The sequence below is a fragment of the Macaca fascicularis genome, chromosome 19 (genome assembly GCF_037993035.2).
Source record: "Macaca fascicularis isolate 582-1 chromosome 19, T2T-MFA8v1.1".
Lineage (NCBI taxonomy): Eukaryota > Metazoa > Chordata > Mammalia > Primates > Cercopithecidae > Macaca > Macaca fascicularis.
Window position 1 is genome coordinate 36,123,653 of NC_088393.1, and position 16,596 is coordinate 36,140,248.

The window sequence follows — 16,596 nt, forward strand, 5'->3', positions numbered from 1 at the left end:
GCTGATACCCAGGCAAACAGGGTCTGGAGTGGACGTCAAGCAATCTCCAACAGACCTACAGCTGAGGGTCCTGACTGTTAGAAGGAAAACTATCAAACAGGAAGGACACCTACACCAAAACCCCATCAGTACATCACCATCATCAAAGACCAGAGGCAGATAAAACCACAAAGATGGGGAAAAAGCAGGGCAGAAAAGCTGGAAATTCCAAAAATAAGAGCGCATCTCCCCCGGCAAAGGAGCGCAGCTCATCGCCAGCAACGATCAAAGCTGGACGGAGAATGACTTTGACGAGATGAGAGAAGAAGGCTTCAGTCCATCAAATTTCTCAGAGCTAAAGGAGGAATTACGTACCCAGTGCAAAGAAACTAAAAATCTTGAAAAAAAAGTGGAAGAATTGATGGCTAGAGTAATTAATGCAGAGAAGGTCATAAACGAAATGAAAGAGATGAAAACCATGACACGAGAAATACGTGACAAATGCACAAGCTTCAGTAACCGACTCGATCAACTGGAAGAAAGAGTATCAGCCATTGAGGATCAAATGAATGAAATGAAGCGAGAAGAGAAACCAAAAGAAAAAAGAAGAAAAAGAAATGAACAAAGCCTGCAAGAAGTATGGGATTATGTAAAAAGACCAAATCTACATCTGATTGGGGTGCCTGAAAGTGAGGGGGAAAATGGAACCAAGTTGAAAACACTCTTCAGGATATCATCCAGGAGAACTTCCCCAACCTAGAAGGGCAGGCCAACATTCAAATCCAGGAAATACACAGAACGCCACAAAGATACTCCTCGAGAAGAGCAACTCCAAGACACATAATTGCCAGATTCACCAAAGTTGAAATGAAGGAAAAAATCTTAAGGGCAGCCAGAGAGAAAGGTCGGGTTACCCACAAAGGGAAGCCCATCAGACTAACAGCAGATCTCTCGGCAGAAACTCTCCAAGCCAGAAGAGAGTGGGGGCCAATATTCAACATTCTTAAAGAAAAGAATTTTAAACCCAGAATTTCATATCCAGCCAAACTAAGTTTCATAAGTGAAGGAGAAATAAAATCCTTTACAGATAAGCAAATGCTTAGAGATTTTGTCACCACTAGGCCTGCCTTACAAGAGACCCTGAAGGAAGCACTAAACATGGAAAGGAACAACCGGTACCAGCCATTGCAAAAACATGCCAAAATGTAAAGACCATCAAGGCTAGGAAGAAACTGCATCAACTAACGAGCAAAATAACCAGTTAATATCACAATGGCAGGATCAAGTTCACACATAACAATCTTAACCTTAAATGTAAATGGACTAAATGGTCCAATTAAAAGACACAGACTGGCAAACTGGATAAAGAGTCAAGACCCATCAGTCTGCTGTATTCAGGAGACCCATCTCACACGCAGAGACATACATAGGCTCAAAATAAAGGGATGGAGGAAGATTTACCAAGCAAATGGAGAACAAAAAAAAGCGGGGGTTGCAATACTAGTCTCTGATAAAACAGACTTTAAACCATCAAAGATCAAAAGAGACAAAGAAGGCCATTACATAATGGTAAAGGGATCAATTCAACAGGAAGAGCTAACTATCCTAAATATATATGCACCCAATACAGGAGCACCCAGATTCATCAAGCAAGTCCTTAGAGACTTACAAAGAGACTTAGACTCCCATACAATAATAATGGGAGACTTCAACACTCCACTGTCAACATTAGACAGATCAACGAGACAGAAAGTTAACAAGGATATCCAGGAATTGAACTCATCTCTGCAGCAAGCAGACCTAATAGACATCTATAGAACTCTCCACCCCAAATCAACAGAATATACATTCTTCTCAGCACCATATCATACTTACTCCAAAATTGACCACGTAATTGGAAGTAAAGCACTCCTCAGCAAATGTACAAGAACAGAAATTATAACAAACTGTCTCTCAGACCACAGTGCAATCAAACTAGAACTCAGGACTAAGAAACTCAATCAAAACCGCTCAACTACATGGAAACTGAACAACCTGCTCCTGAATGACTACTGGGTACATAACGAAATGAAGGCAGAAATAAAGATGTTCTTTGAAACCAATGAGAACAAAGATACAACATACCAGAATCTCTGGGACACATTTAAAGCAGTATGTAGAGGGAAATTTATAGCACCAAATGCCCACAAGAGAAAGCAGGAAAGATCTAAAATTGACACTCTAACATCGCAATTAAAAGAACTAGAGAAGCAAGAGCAAACACATTCGAAAGCTAGCAGAAGGCAAGAAATAACTAAGATCAGAGCAGAACTGAAGGAGATAGAGACACAAAAAACCCTCCAAAAAATCAATGAATTCAGGAGTTGGTTTTTTGAAAAGATCAACAAAATTGACAGACCACTAGCAAGACTAATAAAGAAGAAAAGAGAGAAGAATCAAATCGACGCAATTAAAAATGATAAAGGGGATATCACCACCAACCCCACAGAAATACAAACTACCATCAGAGAATACTATAAACACCTCTACGCAAATAAACTGGAAAATCTAGAAGAAATGGATAATTTCCTGGACACTTACACTCTTCCAAGACTAAACCAGGAAGAAGTTGAATCCCTGAATAGACCAATAGCAGGCTCTGAAATTGAGGCAATAATTAATAGCCTACCAACCAAAAAAAGTCCAGGACCAGATGGATTCACAGCTGAATTCTACCAGAGGTACAAGGAGGAGCTGGTACCATTCCTTCTGAAACTATTCCAATCAATAGAAAAAGAGGGAATCCTCCCTAACTCATTTTATGAGGCCAACATCATCCTGATACCAAAGCCTGGCAGAGACACAACAAAAAAAGAGAATTTTAGACCAATATCCCTGATGAACATTGATGCAAAAATCCTCAATAAAATACTGGCAAACCGGATTCAGCAACACATCAAAAAGCTTATCCACCATGATCAAGTGGGCTTCATCCCTGGGATGCAAGGCTGGTTCAACATTCGCAAATGAATAAACATAATCCAGCATATAAACAGAACCAAAGACAAGAACCACATGATTATCTCAATAGATGCAGAAAAGGCTTTTGACAAAATTCAACAGCCCTTCATGCTAAAAACGCTCAAGAAATTCGGTATTGATGGAACGTACCTCAAAATAATAAGAGCTATTTATGACAAACCCACAGCCAATATCATACTGAATGGGCAAAAACTGGAAAAATTCCCTTTGAAAACTGGCACAAGACAGGGATGCCCTCTCTCACCACTCCTATTCAACATAGTGTTGGAAGTTCTGGCTAGGGCAATTAGGCAAGAGAAAGAAATCAAGGGTATTCAGTTAGGAAAAGAAGAAGTCAAATTGTCCCTGTTTGCAGATGACATGATTGTATATTTAGAAAACCCCATTGTCTCAGCCCAAAATCTCCTTAAGCTGATAAGCAACTTCAGCAAAGTCTCAGGATACAAAATTAATGTGCAAAAATCACAAGCATTCTTATACACCAGTAACAGACAAACAGAGAGCCAAATCAGGAATGATCTTCCATTCACAATTGCTTCAAAGAGAATAAAATACCTAGGAATCCAACTTACAAGGGATGTAAAGGACCTCTTCAAGGAGAACTACAAATCACTGCTCAGTGAAATAAAAGAGGACACAAACAAATGGAAGAACATACCATGCTCATGGATAGGAAGAATCAATATTGTGAAAATGGCCATACTGCCCAAGGTAATTTATAGATTCAATGCCATCCCCATCAAGCTACCAATGAGTTTCTTCACAGAATTGGAAAAAACTACTTTAAAGTTCATATGGAACCAAAAAAGAGCCCGCATCTCCAAGACAATCCTATGTCAAAAGAACAAAGCTGGAGGCATCACGCTACCTGACTTCAAACTATACTACAAGGCTACAGTAACCAAAACAGCATGGTACTGGTACCAAAACAGAGGTATAGACCAATGGAACAGAACAGAGTCCTCAGAAATAATACCACACATCTACAGCCATCTGATCTTTGACAAACCTGAGAGAAACAAGAAATGGGGAAAGGATTCCCTATTTAATAAATGGTGCTGGGAAAATTGGCTAGCCATAAGTAGAAAGCTGAAACTGGATCCTTTCCTTACTCCTTATACGAAAATTAATTCAAGATGGATTAGAGACTTAAATGTTAGACCTAATACCATAAAAATCCTAGAGGAAAACCTAGGTAGTACCATTCAGGACATAGGCATGGGCAAAGACTTCATGTCTAAAACACCAAAAGCAACAGCAGCAAAAGCCAAAATTGACAAATGGTATCTAATTAAACTAAAGAGCTTCTGCACAGCAAAAGAAACTACCATCAGAGTGAACAGGCAACCTACAGAATGGGAGAAAAAAATTTGTGCAATCTACTCATCTGACAAAGGGCTAATATCCAGAACCTACAAAGAACTCAAACAAATTTACAAGAAAAAAACAAACAACCCCATCAAAAAGTGGGCAAAGGAAATGAACAGACATTTCTCAAAAGAAGACATTCATACAGCCAACAGACACATGAAAAAATGCTCATCATCACTGGCCATCAGAGAAATGCAAATCAAAACCACAATGAGATACCATCTCACACCAGTTAGAATGGCGATCATTAAAAAGTCAGGAAACAACAGGTGCTGGAGAGGATGTGGAGAAATAGGAACACTTTTCCACTGTTGGTGGGATTGTAAACTAGTTCAACCATTATGGAAAACAGTATGGCGATTCCTCAAGGATCTAGAACTAGATGTACCATATGACCCAGCCATCCCATTACTGGGTATATACCCAAAGGATTATAAATTATGCTGCTATAAAGACACATGCACACGTATGTTTATTGCAGCACTATTCACAATAGCAAAGACTTGGAATCAACCCAAATTTCCATCAGTGACAGATTGGATTAAGAAAATGTGGCACATATACACCATGGAATACTATGCAGTCATCAAAAAGGATGAGTTTGTGTCCTTTGTAGGGACATGGATGCAGCTGGAAACCATCATTCTTAGCAAACTATCACAAGAACAGAAAACCAAACACCGCATGTTCTCACTCATAGGTGGGAACTGAACAATGAGATCACTTGGGCTCAGGAAGGGGAACATCACACACTGGGGCCTATCAGGGGGAGGGGGTAGGGGGGAGGGATTGCATTGGGAGTTATACCTGATGTAAATGACGAGTTGATGGGTGCAGCACACCAACATGGCACAAGTATACATATGTAACAAACCTGCACGTTATGCACATGTACCCTACAACTTAAAGTATAATAATAATAAATAAATTAAAAAAAAAAGTGCCAGGCATTCTTGGAAGCATTTCCACATATAGCAACCTAAATAACCCTGACAACTCTCGGAGGAGGCACCAAGAGTGCCTGGCACTTTTTAATAACTTTGTTTTCATGTTACTCTGGTGTTACTTAGGGCATAACATTTTCACTAGACTTTCTGGAGAATATAGCCAGTTATGAGTGATCCAACCCTCTGCATCACTATCTAGACAAACTGGATGCCCTCTCACACATGCACTAGTCTGCATGGAGAAGTACTAAAGTTTTAGGCTTGGACTCATGTTCCTAATTTCCTCTTTCTAGTGTATTAAGAGATGACAGGCATTTTAATTTTCCAAAAGCAATGCTAGTATTCAGCAGCCACAGGCTACGTCTATCACACGGTAGAATAAATAGCAGAACTACAGTGGTAGGAGGTGTAAGTGAATTCCTATTGGACCTCTCCAATAAGTTGTCTTTTTTGTGCCCTGGGCACGTCTCTTGCTTCACCTTAGCATCTCCCCTTCTGTAGAAAACAACCCTGCAAGGTGGAGATGATTGTGCTCATTTGCGGATGAGAGGATGAGCTTTGGAGAGTGGCTTAGCTTACCCGAGGACACCAAGTTAGATCCTGTGACCCTCTCCACCGTACAACCCTTTTGAGATGTCTTTTTAGACTTTTACAGTTTTGGCAACCAACTGACCCTACCACCCACACCCCAGACCAATGACTCAACTGGTCCTGTGGCCCCACCCAGAGGTTAACTCAGTGCGTGAGGACTGTTTTTCACACCCCTGTGGTTTCATTTCCAAGTAATCAACATTCTTCCTTCCCTCCTCTGCTCATCCAACTATTCTTGAAAAACTCTAACCTCCAGTGCCCCATTCACGTGGCATCTGGGCTGTTTCAGCAAGGCAGCATAGGCCATCATGAGCTCCATCATGCACCTGCAGAATGACCTTGGGTTGTACAGTGGTTAGGGATATAGGACTGGGAGGCTAACTCTAGGCTCTGCAACCTTTGTGTCCTTGGGTAAGCGAAGCCACTCTGCAAAGCTCATTTCCTCATCAGTAAATGAACATAAGCATCTCTACCTTGCAGGGATGTTTTCCATGGAAGGGGAGATGCTAAGGTGAGGCAAGAGAGGTGCCTGGGGCACAAAAACTGACAGTAGCCAGCCCTGCACTGGCAGAAGTCTAAGAGTGAGGGTCTCCTTACATTTCACGCCCAGGGCAGCACCCTTACCTTACCTCAGCAGGCCCTGAAAGTGGTGGATGGTGCAGGTGGAGGGCTTCACTCTGCTAGATTCCTAGGAAACACTTAATGATTGCTGGTTGCAGTTGGATGACCCTTAAGGATCTTATCTGCAAAACGAGAATGAGGCTGACAGTACAAAGCAACTGCCTCTGGGCTTGTGAGGACCCCATGGAATATCTGAGATAAGGCCACTTGGCATGGTGCGTGGCACACAGTGGGAACCTGCAAAGGGCATTCCCAACCCCCTGGGAAGCCCTGAGCCTCCCGCCTCATGAACCAGGCCAGACCGTCATCGGGCACTGTGAGTGCCTGGAGTTGATGGCAGCCATGGCTCCTTTCACAGTGCGCTGCCAGTACTGAGGATGCTGTCTGGATGTGTCCTTCAGCCTGAAAAATAGCTCTGAGTGATAAAACTTACTGCCCGATTTCTTGCAGTTGACACACAATGCTGCCAAAACAGCAGATTTTGAAAGGAGAGAATTATACAGGGATGTGTTTCCTCCCTCAGAGCATTCTGGGAAACGCCATGGTACCACTGCTTACCTAACAGGTTAGGGCAAAAGGGAATACAGGTGGGGGACTTGGGGGAATGGCTGTGATCAGTGCTGCCAATTCCCAGCTGCCGGGCTGCACCTCACCCAAAACTGCACACCCAGTACGTGGTGCTGTGCCCCGGAGAAAATACCCACATACACCACAGACACCTTTCCCCATCCATTTGGCCCGTATTTCTGGAGTGTGAGCTCTGCGTCAGGCAGTGGGCTAGGAGCAGAAACAGAATGGTACGGCCCTCGTCCCTGGGCAGCTCACAGATGAGACCAGCACTTAAATCAAGGCAGCACACGATTCACTGCTAAGAGGGAGAGACAGACAGGTGTGCCGCACAGGCTCTCCCCTGCCAGAGTCTAAACTTCCCAAAGCAAACACCTACTCTCTACATCTGTGCTTGAGTAACCAGAGCTGAGGGCTCAATTGATGGCCAACAAAAATCTGTCAATTAAAAATACAGTGAGCAACAATGCAAGGGACTCCAAATTTAGAAACCACAATGTAAACAGTCACCAGATAAAGAATCATTTATAGAAAGAAACTTTACAAGTTTCAAGTACTTGCCACATGGTCCCTGTAAATCCCTACCGCCCTCTCATGGTGTTTAAAAACAAAAGAGATGCTGGTGGCATCCATAGTCTTCCAGAGCCTGGAACCTGGCAAATCAAGTTGCCCTTCCATGTGGGGAGTCAAGGCCATGGCAAGATTTAGTGCAAATTCATACAAATTATCTTGCTGTGAGACAAAGAATTAGCCCTTCTCGGGAGAGCTGTGCCTCCTCAGGGGCTTTAAAAAACAAAAACAAAAACAAAAACAAAACAGTGGCCAGAATAGTGGTAGCAACCAAGACACTCTGGAGGTGACTGTGGCTCCAAAGTACAGTGGGGAGACCAGTGGGTGGGGAATGACCTTCTGGCTGGGTTGGGTCCAAGGCTGCTCATTTCCTAGGACTCCGTGCAGGTCATTCCAGCCACGAGCTTTGGGCACATTTCCAAAGCTGAAATCTCCATCGCGGCTTGGGAAAGAGGCCAGGCTCTTGGGCCTCCTCTGTCAAAACAAGGTTGTAAAATGAGTCTGCTGGTTTCATACTGGGATGAGAAGAGGAGCGTGCAGAAAGTGAAAAAACAAAAATTAAAGCTCTGAAGAACGTTGAAGAATTGAGCAATTACAAACATACGAATGGATGCATTAGGAATGACAGTCATAATTATTCCCTGAATTTATACAACCTAGACCACTTTGCATTTCACGCATATTATTTCATTAACTCTCATTTTAATAGTTTAAAATTGAGTTTGTGTGTGTGTGAGTTTTCCTGGAAGCTTCATAACCATGGTGGGTGATTTTCACAGTACCATGGAAGCCTTTGCATAGGTTTTATAAAGATTAGTCCTAATTCATGAAGCAAACAAACATCACAGAGGGAAAAACATTAGCCTACTGCTCCCTGTCCCCGGAAATCCATGTTGCCCGTTGGAGCTCCCACAGGCTCTGCTTGGACTTGCCTTCCCCAAACCCCCAACTTCCGCGCCAGGGCTGTGCGCCTCCTTCTCACATCCTCAGGAATCCCCGCAAGACCCATGCCTTGTCATTTATTTCTGAGCCTCTGTGGCCTAGTCCAATGCTCGTTAAATGTACACATGAATAGCTAATAAGCGAGCGAATATGAATGTAATGTATGCCATGGTGAGTGAACACTAAGGTAATGAATTCTGTGGCAGAAGTGAGTGGATACTAACGTCGTGAATGCTGCTGTATAATAAGAAATCTACTCGTGCTTTTTTCCAGTTCTCGTCTTAGAGTTCCTAAGACCCTTGAAAATTTCTGAGTGATAGGTGCATCTTTTCTTTTTCATAATCAGCCCCTTTCCATGACGCCTGAATTTATGCTAATGAAGGGACTTCCAGGGCACCTAGATCTTCTCAGGGTGGGGCTGGTCCCCAGAGAGGCCAAATGCGTTGAACCCTCAACCCCTTGAAGACCTCTGGGAAGGAGTAGGGGGCAGACTGGAGACTAAGCTCTGTAAAAAACTCTTCAGCAACAAGATTTGATGAACTTCTGGGTTGTTGAACACTTGGAGGTGCTGAGACGGGGGCACACCCAGAAAGGGCATGGAGGCTCCAACCTAAACCTTACCCTGTGACTCTCCTCCTCTGGCTGTCCATCTGTGTCCATGACGACATTCTTTATAATAAACCGGTAAACATGCTTCCGTGAGTTCTGTGAGCCGTCCCAGCAAATTAAGCAAACCCAAGGGAGTGGTGGGAATCCCAGCTTACAGCTAATGGGTCAGACGCAGAGATGGCAACTTACTACTTGCAATTGGTATCTGAAGTGGGAGCAGCCTTGTGAGACTGAGCCCTTAGACTGTGGGATCTGACTCTTAATTCCAAGTAGAAGGAGTCAGCACTGAATTAACATACAGGACACCCAGTTGGTGTTTGCTGGAGAATTGCTCGGTGTGTGGGAGGACGCCCATGCATGTGGCCACAGAAGTGGTCTGTGTTGAATGTGAGAGTAGAGGAAAAGAGAAGTTTGATTTTTTCCTTGACAAATGCCCTTTCCATATTTTCTTCGTTAGGCAGTTGTTTTACCTTTGAGGTGCTTAAGTCATACACTCCCAGCTAGAATGTCTCCCAAGAGCAGTAACTTTGTGTCATGCTTTCCTGTCTGGCTCTTTCTGCATTTGATAAAGTGATTGACAGATACTAGGTGCTCAATAAACGTCTGTTAAGTTAACTCTGATTTTCTCATGGTTGGAACAGCTATCATCAGAGAACACTGAGAGAGACATGTTTAGGAGCCTCCATCCTCTTGTATACAAAAGAGGATCTTAGTGTAGGTTCCCCAGAAGCAGATCTTGAGATGAAGATTTGAGGGCAAGTAGTTTATTTAGATGAAGTTAGGAAGAAAAGGGAAAATCACCAATCAGGTGTATGCTATGGAGCCAGCCACCATCATGGGCGGGTTCCCATGGGGAACTCTGGGAGGGCACACAGAGTTTTCCCAGTTGAAGGGCCAGCGAGCTGGGATATTTCTCCACTGGCCCCTATAGGTCATTTTCAGGCTGCTCCTAAGGGTGCTAATGCTCAATCACTTCAAACCTGGTAGGGTCCTAACAGCCAGGGAAAGGCTTCAGGTAAAAGAATGCAGGTCCTGGCTGTTGGAAGTCAGAGCAGAGAGCACCGGAATGAGGAGTCCTGTGGGAAGATGGGAGGACCCTGATGGCATCTGCTACAACTGCCTGTTAACTAGGACCCACGTGGTGCACGGGGCCCAGACCTTGACTGTGAGTCTAGGACTCCAGCTCAGGGTAAGAGCTGTCAGGATTTTGCCTCTCTCTTTCCTGCCCCAGGACAAACAGGGGACTCCTCATCTCTCTCTGGCTCCAGAGCTTCATGGCAGGAGTAAAAACTGTCTGCCAGGGCCCGGTGGTAGAAAGGGGAACACCAGCTCAGTATTCAGGGGTCCTGTTTGCGTCTCAGCTCTGCCTTTAATGAGCTGTATGGCTGGATCAATGGCTCACCCTCCCTGGGTAGAGACTGAAGGCAGTTGGTCCGGTTCATAAGAGCCCTTCCTTTTTGCCCTGGTCCTGGGCAGCAGACTGTATGGTTCCCCTCTCTGGATGGCCGTCTTTCTCCACGGATATTTTGTGTTATCATTATTATTAATGAAGCAAGGTCTTGCTCTGTTGCTCAGGCTGGAGTACAGTGGTGTGATCACTTGAGGTCAGGAGTTTGAGACCAACCTGGCCAACGTGGCAAAACCCCGTCTCTACTAAAAATGCAAAAATTAGCCAGGCATGGTGGTACATGCCTGTGGTCCCAGCTACTTGGGAGGCTGAGGCAGGAGGATCACTTCATCCCAGAAGGTGGAGGTCGCAGTGAGCCAAGATTGTGCCACTGCACTCCAGCCTGGGCAACAAAGTAAGACTCCATTTCAAAAAACAAATTACCCAGTCTCAGTTATTTTTTTATAGAAACAGGAGAACAAACTAATACCTTTAGGTTTTAAGATAAGCTGAAAATAAAATAACTCAAGTGGGATTCAAAGTAGTCTTTGGAAACTAAAGACAAAACTACCATTCGACCCAGCAGCCCCACTACTGGGTATATACCCAAAGGGAAATAATTCATTTTATCAAAAAGACACCTGCATTCATGTGTTCACTGAAGCACTATTCACAATAACAAAAACATGGAATCAATCTACGGTAAACTGGATAAAGACAGCGCAGTGTGGGACATATATGCCATGGAGTACCCTGCAGCCATAAAAAAGAATGAGATTATGTCCTCTGCTGTAACATGGATGGAAATGGATGCCATTATCCTAAGTGAATTAACACAGGAACAGAAAGCCAAATATTACATATTTTCACTTATAAGTGGGAGCTAAACATTGGTTACACATGGTCATAAAGATGAGAGCAACAGACACTGGGAACTACTAAATGGGGCAGGAAAAGAGGGGGGCTGAAAAATCATCCATTGAGTACCATGCTCACTATGTGGGTGACGGGATCATTTGTGGCACAAACCTCAGCATTGTGTAGTATACCCATGTAACAAACCTGCACCTGCACCCCTTAATCTAAAATAAAAGTTGAAATTATTTTTCTTAAATTAAAAATAAAATGGTCTTTGGCATTTGGGGCCTATTATATTAGTTTTTTATAATTTTTTTTTGCATCTCTACTTTCTTAAACCAAAAAATAGAGATCTATCTGCTGGTTGCCAAAATCCTGTTAAATATAAGGATAAACCAATTTAAAGGAACATTTAATCACTTAAAACTAGAAACCACCCTAGATTAAAATAGCAGGAGGAAGGGAAGTCTGATCTGCATACTTCAGTGAGGGGCCTGACCTGCCGTTTCTAAAGCACCACTTCCCCCGTCCCCACCACACCTCACTCTCAGGGACTTTTTCCTACAATTATTTGGTGGCTTCCTCAGTCTTCTGAAATGCTCCCTCCCTTAATATCTCAGGTCCTGGCTCGGGTAACAGCTTGGCAGTGAGGCCTTTCCTGACAAGTGTATATAAAACACACACACACAGAGGCACTCACAGGCGCTCACTCACACATGCACTCTCTCACACATACACACCCAACACGCACAGACATATGCACACTCACACACACGCATACATACACACTCAACACACTCACACTTAGAAATGCACAAGCACACACACAGTCACACACACGCACTCACACACGGTCTGTCTCTCACACACACACTTACACACATGCACTGTGTTCCCTGCTTGCCTCAAGGTTTTCCATGGTCTTTGTTTGGTTCCTCTCCCCGCAGGCTACACACTGCACATGGCCCAGTCTCAGGAATCAGGAACACTCTGGCACCCAAAGATGAGCTTTATTATTGTTGCCGGAGAATAGGTGTCTCAAGCCAGGAGACGGGGACCCATACTTTTCTGTATGGGGAACCCCGGAACCCTGGAAGCCCACCCTCCTCTGTGAGGGGAGGCATGGGAACCTACCCTTTTCTGTGAGGGGGACCCCAAGGACACGACCTCCTCTATGTAGGAAGCCCTGAAAACTCACCATTATCAGTGAGGGGAACCCTGGGGACAAGCCCTCTTTTGTGAGGTAAGACCTGCGGACCCGCTCTTTACTGCGAGGGGAACCGCTGGGATCTGCCCTCCTCTGTGAAGGGAGCCTCAGAGACCCAATCTTTTCTGTGATGGGAGCCCTGGGGACCTGCCCTCCTCTGTGAAGGAAGCCCTAAGGACACACCCTTTACTGTGAGGGGAGCCCTAGGGACCTGCCCTCCTCTGTGAAGGAAGCCCTAAGGACACACCCTTTACTGTGAGGGGAGCCCTAGGGACCTGCCTTCCTCTGTGAAGGAAGCCCTGGATCGGCCTTCTTTTGTGAGGGAAGCCCTAGGGATCCACCATCCTCTGTGAGGGGAACTGCAGAAACCTGCCCTCATCTGTGAGGGAAACTCTGAGGACCCGCCCTCCTCTGTCAGGGGAGGCCTGAGGACCCACGCATTTGTCTAAGGGGAAGCCCAAGACTCGACCTCTTCTGTGAAGAAAGGATTCACCATTTTCAGTGAGGGGAGCCCTGGAGACCAGCCGTCTTCTGTGAGGAAAGACCTGGGGACCCACCCTTTACTGGGAAAGGGACCCTGAAGACCCACCCACCTCTGTCAGGGGAGCCCTGGGGACCTGCTCTACGTTGTGAGTGGAACCCTGAGAACCCACCCTCCTCTGTGACAGGAGCCGTAGGGACCCACCAGTTTCTGTGAGGGGAACCCCAAGGACCTGACCTCCTCTGTGAAGAAAGCCCTAAGGACCCACCATTTTCTGTGAGAGGAACCCAGGGATAAGCTCTCTTTTGTGAGGAAAGACCTGGAGACCCACCCTTTTCTCTGAGGGAAATCCTGGGGACCCTCCCTCCTTTGTGTGGGGAACCCCAGAAATTCACCCTCTTCTGTGAGGGGAGCCCTGGGGACCTGTCCTTTTCTGTGAGGGGGAGCCCCTGGTTACCCGCCCTTCTCTGTCAGGTCCTCCTAGGGACCCGTTGTCCTCTGTGAGGGAAACCCCAGGACCTGGCCTTTTCTGTCAAGGGAACCCCAAGGACCTGCCCTTTTCTGTGAAGAGAACTTGGGAATGCGCCCTCATCTGTGATTGCCTCCGCCTGGCAATGAGCTTCCATAGAAGGGCAATTCCTCTTTGCCCTTCCTTATGACATGGCCCTCCCAGACGTTTTTAGGATTTACCCCATTTTTAGGATTTACCCTGGTCTTCTGCACGGCCCTTTCTATCTTGTCCTTCCCCTGGGCAGTCCCTCCTCAGTGACTGTCTGTCCCCCTTGAACTTTCCTGTCAGAATCTGCAGGGGTCAGCCGGGCGCGGTGGCTCACGCCTGTAATCCCAGCACTTTGGGAGGCCGAAGCGGGCGGATCACGAGGTCAGGAGATCGAGACCATCCTGGCTAACACGGTGAAAACCCGTCTCTACTAAAAATGCAAAAAATTAGCCGGGCGAGGCGGCGGGCGCCTGTAGTCCCAGCTACTCGGGAGGCTGAGACAGGAGAATAGCGTGAACCCGGGAGGCGGAGCTTGCAGTGAGCCAAGTTCGTGCCATTGCACTCCAGCCTGGGCGACTAAGCGAGACTCTGTCTCAAAAAAAAAAAAAAAAAAAAAGAATCTGCAGGGGTCACAGAAGGGGTGGACACCATCCTGCCTAAGGCCAGGACCATGACCCTTGAGTCCAGGAGTCTTACAGCTGACAGTGGGGTCAAGGGGGAAAAAAAACGAACAAAAAAAAACACCTCAGGCTTGGAACTTCCCATCATGGAGTTGTTAAAACCGCACGGGGACTTCTGGTGACAAATCCAGGAAGCAGCAACAGTCCTTCAGAGCCAGCAGTTGGCACACTAAAGAAATCCCGGGATCTCTGAGTGGCCTGGTATGGATTCCCCCTGAAGCCCCCGTTTCTATGTTGGACCTGTTTAAACCTCCACACTGAAACTCGTTTTTGCACTGATCATTATCAATATGGAACACAGGTGTGGGCTGAGCTGGGCGGGTTAAGGAGAGCTGAAGGGAGGATATGCCCACATGAGAAAGGTCTCTGAGATTAGAACAAGCCCCTGGTCCATCAGGAAAGGAAACAGAAATGCCAGAAAGGCAGGAAAATCTGGATTTGGAGAGGACTTATGCCAGTTTCTAGATCTGGATTCGGAGAGGACCTATGCCAGTTTCTAGATCTGGATTCAGAGAGGACCTATGCCAGTTTCTAGATCTGGATTCGGAGAGGACCTATGCCAGTTTCTAGATCTGGATTCGGAGAGGACCTATGCCAGTTTCTAGATCTGGATTCGGAGAGGACCTATGCCAGTTTCTAGATCTGGATTCGGAGAGGAACTATGCCAGTTTCTAGATGTGGATTCGGAGAGGAACTATGCCAGTTTCTAGATGTGGATTCGGAGAGGAACTATGCCAGTGTCTAGATCCGGATTTAGAGAGGAACTATGCCAGTGTCTAGATGTGGATTCAGAGAGGACCTATGCCAGTTTCTAGATCTGGATTCAGAGAGGACCTATGCCAATTTCTAGATCTGGATTCAGAGAGGAACTATGCCAGTTTCTAGTTCTGGAGTCGGAGAGGAACTATGCCAGTTTCTAGATGTGGATGCAGGGAGGAACTATGCTAGATTCTAGTTCTGGAGTCAGAGAGGACCTATGCCAGTTTCTAGATCTGGATTCAGACAGGACCTATGCTAGTTTCTCGATCTGGATTCAGAGAAGAACTATGCCAGTTTCTAGATCTGGAGTAGGATAGGACCTATTCCAGTTTTTAGATCTGGTTTCAGAGAGGAACTATGCTAGTTTCTAGATCTGGAGTTGGAGAGGACCTATGACAATTTCTAGATCTGGATTCAGAGAGGACCTAAGCCAGTTTCTAGATCTGGATTTGGAGAGGAATTATGCTAGTTTCCAGATAGACATGATGAAAACTGCAGGGTCTGCTTCTACATCTCTGGTGTTGGATCTCCACAAAACCTAGAACAGTGGTCTGGAACACTGGGATGGACATAGTCCCTCAGAGCTTAGGCTGGCAAGAACTGCACACACCAAATCGTCAATCGTCACTCCCAACTCAGGACTGGCAGGCACCACAGTCTCCAGTGCACAGGACAGTGCAAACACCACAGTCCCACACAGCCCAGGATGGTGCAGACACCACAGTCCCACACGGTCCAGGATGGTACAGAGGCCACAGTCCGACGAGGCCCAGGACGGTGCGGGCACCAGAGTCCCACAAGGCCCAGGATGGTACGGACGCCACAGTCCCACATGGCTCAGATGGTGTGGACATACCTTTCCCTTATTCTCCAGGACTGGGCAGACCCCACAGCACCTCACAGTCCAGGCCTGTGCACATGCTACATTCCCCACAGCCCAGGTCTATGCAGATGCTGCCTCTTCTCACAGCCAGGACCAGACAGACGCAGGAGTTCCTCTCAGTTCACGAGTGGGCATCATTGTAGTGTCTTCCAACTCAAGACTAGGGCCAGAGGGATAAGGAAGTGGCTGAAAGAGGCCTTGTGATCAGAACTGCGAGCATTCAGAGTGTGCAACGTAATGACTGAAGATCAGTCAGAACCCTGTAGCTCTGCAGATGTCACTGTGGACAGAGGATGCCCAAAGGATAAAATTGAGTCTTGCAAAATTAAATAATACTCTAGGGAAAATTTCTGGATTAATTTTATCTGGAATTAATTATGATGATCATTTTTGCAAAGACTGTTACAGAAAAAATAGATTTTTATCCTTGTGCACATTTGGATTTTAAGAAATTAGAAGAGCCAGGCTTCGACATCGTCCTGGGCTCCATAATCCCCTTGCATCCATGTTAGAAGTTCCCATCTGGAGCACATGGGGAAGGGTACCCTGAATGTGCCTCTCTGCCACCCACTCTGGGGACTGTCCCCATTGCCAGGAAACTTTGGGTTCTTTACCCCTCCATAT